This window comes from Nicotiana tomentosiformis, chromosome 6 (genome assembly GCF_000390325.3).
Source record: "Nicotiana tomentosiformis chromosome 6, ASM39032v3, whole genome shotgun sequence".
NCBI classification, from domain to species: Eukaryota; Viridiplantae; Streptophyta; class Magnoliopsida; order Solanales; family Solanaceae; genus Nicotiana; species Nicotiana tomentosiformis.
Genome location: NC_090817.1, coordinates 31653654 through 31658372, shown reverse-complemented (window position 1 = coordinate 31658372; position 4719 = coordinate 31653654).

Genomic DNA, 4719 nt, shown 5'->3' with positions numbered 1-4719 from the left:
AAGCCACCTCTCCAATCATCTAAAGCACCTCAAAAGGGCCAATATACCGAGGGCTCAACTTACCCTTCTTCCCTAACCTCATAATACCCTTCATGGGCGAAACTCTAAGCAATACCTTCTCCCCCACCATGTAGGCAACATCGCAAACCTTCTTATCGGTGTAACACTTCTGTGTAGATTGCTCCTTACGAAGCCGGTCCTGGATCAACTTAACCTTTTCCAAAGAATCCTAAACCAAGTCAGTACCCAATAGCCTAGCCTCTCCTGGCTCAAACCAACCAATTAGAGACCGAAACTGCCTCCCATACAATGCCTCATAGGGAGCCATTTGAATACTCGATTGGTAGATGTTATTGTAGGCAACTCTACAAGCGGCAAAAACACATCCCAAGAACCCCCTTAAATCCATAACACAAACATGTAGCATATCCTCTAATATCTGAATGGTGCGCTCGAACTGTCCGTACGTCTGAGGGTGTTGTACTCAACTCCACCTGTGTGCCTAACTCTTGTTGCACTGCTCTCCAAAACTGCAACGTGAACTACATGGTGATACGCTCCTATTTCCACTCAGGAATCTCAAGCCTCTGAAGCAAACCGCCCGGCCTCTGGTACTCGTACTTCACCTGTTGACAATTTCAGCATGGAGCTACAAACCCCACTATATCTTTCTTCATTCTCCTCCACCAATAGTGCTTCCTCAAGTCCTGCTACATCTTCGCGGCACTCGGATGAATGGAATACTGCGAACTATGGGCCTCCTCAAGAATCAAGTCACGTAACCCATCCACATTGGGCACACAAATCCAACCATGCATCTAGAACACCCCATCATCTCCAATAGATACCTCATTGACATCATTGTGCTGAAACGTGTCCTTAAGGATAATAAAATAGGGGTCGTCATACTGACACTCTCTGATGTGATCATATTAAAAAGACTGAGAAACCACACAAGCTAGAACCCGACTAGGCTCCGACACATCTAACCTCACAAACTGGGCGGCCAAGGCCTGAACATTTGATGCAAGTGGTCTCTCACCAACAGGCATGAATGGAAGGCTACCCATACTCACTGCCTTCCTACTTAAGGCATCGGCCACCACATTAGCCTTCACGGGATGATACAAAATGGTAATATCATAGTCCTTTAGCAACTCCAACCATCTCCGCTACCTCAAATTTAGATCCTTTTGCTTGAACAAGTGCTGAAGACTCCGATAATCTATAAATGCCTCACAAGACACACCATAGAGATAATGCCTCCAAATCGTTAATGCATGGATGATGGCAGCCAACTCTAAATCATGAATGGGGTAATTCTTCTCATGAGGCTTCAACTGACGTGAAGAATAAGCAACCACTCTACCCTCCTATATGAAGACACACCCAATACCAATCTGAAAACATCACAATATGCTGTATAAGAACTCGATGCTAAAGGCAAAACTAGAACTGGAGCTATGGTCAAGGCAGTCTTGAGCTTCTGAAAGCTTTCCTCACACTCATCAAACAACCTGAATGGAGCACCTTTCTGGGTCAATATGGTTAAAGGCACTGCAATGGACGAGAAACCCTCTACGAAGTGATGATAATATCCGGCCAAGACAAGAAAACTCCGAATCTTAGTAGCTGAAGACGGTCTGGGCCAACTCTGAAGTGCCTCAATCTTCTTTAGATCCACCTTGATCCCCTCATTGGACACCACGTGCCCCAAGAATGCCATGTAACTAAGAAAAAGCTCACACTTGGAGAAATTGGCATAAAGCTTCTCCTCCATCAATGTCTGTAGTAAAATCCTCCAATAATGTGCATGCTCCTCCTGGCTACGTGAGTACACCAGGATATCATAAATAAATACTCTGACAAACGAGTCAAGATATGGCTGGAATACATTGTTCATCAGATGCATGAATGTTGTTGGGGCATTAGTCAGACCAAAAGACATTACAAGGAACTCATAGTGACCACAACGGGTCTTAAATGTCGTATTCAGAATATTCGGGTCCCAAATATTCAACTGGTGATACCATGACCTCAAATCAACCTTGGATAAACAAGTCATCAATGCGCCACAAAGGATACTTGTTCTTAACTGTAACTTTGTTCAACTGTATATAATCAATGCACATCTGCATAGAACCATCCTTATTCTTAGCAAACAGAACTGTTGTACCCCAAGGTGACACACTAGGCCTAATAAACCCCTTATCAAAAAGTTCCTGAAGTTGCTCTTTCAATTTCTTCAACTCTCCTGGTGCCATATGGTATGGATGAATAGAAATGGGCTGAGTGCCCGGCACCAAGTCAATACCAAAGTCAATATCCCTATCGGGTGGCATGCCTGGCAGGTCTGTAAGAAACACATCCAAAAAGTCTCGCACTACTCGTACAGAATCAATAGTGGGAGTATCAGCACCAACATCCCGCACAAAAGCCAATTATGACAAATACCCCTTTCCAACCATTTGTTGGGCCTGCATATATGAAATCACCCTGCTGGGAACATAGTCCAGAGAACCTCTCCACTCAAAATCAACCATACTAAGCAATAAGAGATCAACTATGGTCTCCAATCCCCCAATGGTCACCACACACGACCGATACATACGGTCCACAACAATATAATCGCCCACCGGTGTAGATACATTAATAGGAGGAACTAAGGACTCACGGGGCATATCCAAGTAACGAGCAAAATATGATGATACATATGAATATGTTGAACCAGGGTATAATGTGGAAGCATCCATGTGGCATACTAAGACAATACATGTGATTACTGTGTCTACAGCAACAGCCTTTGGCCTGGCAGGGAAAGCAGAGTATCGAGCCTGACCGCCACCTGACCAGTATCCCCCTCTAGGGCGACCTCTAGCTGCCTGAGTCCCACCTTGAGTTAGCTGAGCGGGTGGTGAAGTAAATGGTGCATAAGTCATAACCTGACCCCTCTGCTGTACTAGACCTCCAAAATGATGGGGACACTGCGTCCACACATGTCCAAACTCCCCGCACTCAAAGTAACCTTTATCCGCCAAAGGTGTTGGGGACTGAATCGGACCTCGGGAACCAAAATAACTACTAGAAGAACCTGGTACAGATGAACCCTGCATTGATGGAGAACGAGATTAACTCTGAGCTGGGAGGACACTGAGTAATAACTAACCTGGATGAGTATTGTATGAACTATGGCAAGTTGATGCACCCCAATGAAATCATATGAGCCATTTGAGCGGGCCTATAAGGACGGCCCCTGCTGTGGTGGGACTGCCCTCTAGAATAAACACCGTTGAAATCACCCAAACCATAAGGACTCTTGGCCTCCCTCTCCTGACGCTCCTGACTACTGACCTGCTATAGCCGCCTAGAAATATCAACTACCTCGTCGAACCAAGACAAGATGCAATCCTCCCAAGTTATGATTGACGAGCGCAAAACAAACACTTAAATATGCTCGCTGGTCGAATATAGTATAAAAAAATATCGTATCCATAGGGATTGGATTTAAGCAGTGTTTTAGTAGCTTCTAGTTTAATTGCTATCCAAGATGATCGATAATTTAGATTGTGTGATTAAAACTAAAATTAACTAAAAGTCTAATCTATTGGCTACTGATAATTGCAACAAGAGTAAGCAAAGAAGATATCAATGGGAGAAAATAGGGGTTGATTGGATAGGTGCAAGATACTTGTCTGGGATTTAACTCTAGTCGGTTCACTAATAAGGTTCAAGTGAATCTCTCGAATTCACTCAATTATTAGTTCAAACATTCAGTGAAATCTCCTCTCTCGATTAAGTCTCAACCTCACAAGATGAACTAAGTTAAGCTCGGTGAAGATATGTAGTGGATTGTTCTTTAGGAGAACCTCTTTCGATTATCCTCCTAACTAGGTCTAAACAATAATTCAACTAGCCTCTTTTGATTACTAAGAAGAATTAATGAATTCAACCATCAAGATAATGCAAAAACATCACAAGTTATGCCTCTTTTGATTACATGAACTATTGAATATAGATGCAACAATTAAAACATCCAAAAATGATTCAATACATAAAAACTACAGTTAAAATCCACAAACAAATATAAATACACCGAATCCATCAATCCCTAAAGAGAACTACTCCATAGATGTGGAGTAATTCATCATAAATAAAGTTAAGTTAAAGGAAAACATAAAACGATCCAAACTCTTGTCTTTAGTGAGGATTGAATAATAAAATCCTTGTACTCTTGCTTCTCCCACTTCTCCTTAGCCTCCCTATGTCTAAAGTATGTCAAAAGTCCATAGAATACCTTTTTCCATGTATATATACCAAGTAGGGTCGGGCCCAAACAAACACACCTTCTCCTACGCAAAATAGGACTCTTTGCAGAATAGGACGTGCGCGGCCGCGCACCTGGGAGTGTGCTCGCGCATATGGCCCGCACTTTGGATGGTCTTCTGCCTCACTTGTGCGCCCAGTGCGCGCTCGCGCACTTGGGTGGCATCCTGCTCGATTCTTTATTTCTCTCGTTAAGTGCACTATTGTCCGTTGATACCCGAACACGATCCCAACTTAATCCTTGGGCTTTTACTCAGACTTCAAAGCCCCAGAATAGCTTGAATTCATTCCATAACATCTACACAACTCGAAATCACTCCCTACAAGGCATAAGACACATAATTAGTACATAACACAAGCGATTAAAGCTCAAACTCAATTAAAGTGAAGTAAATT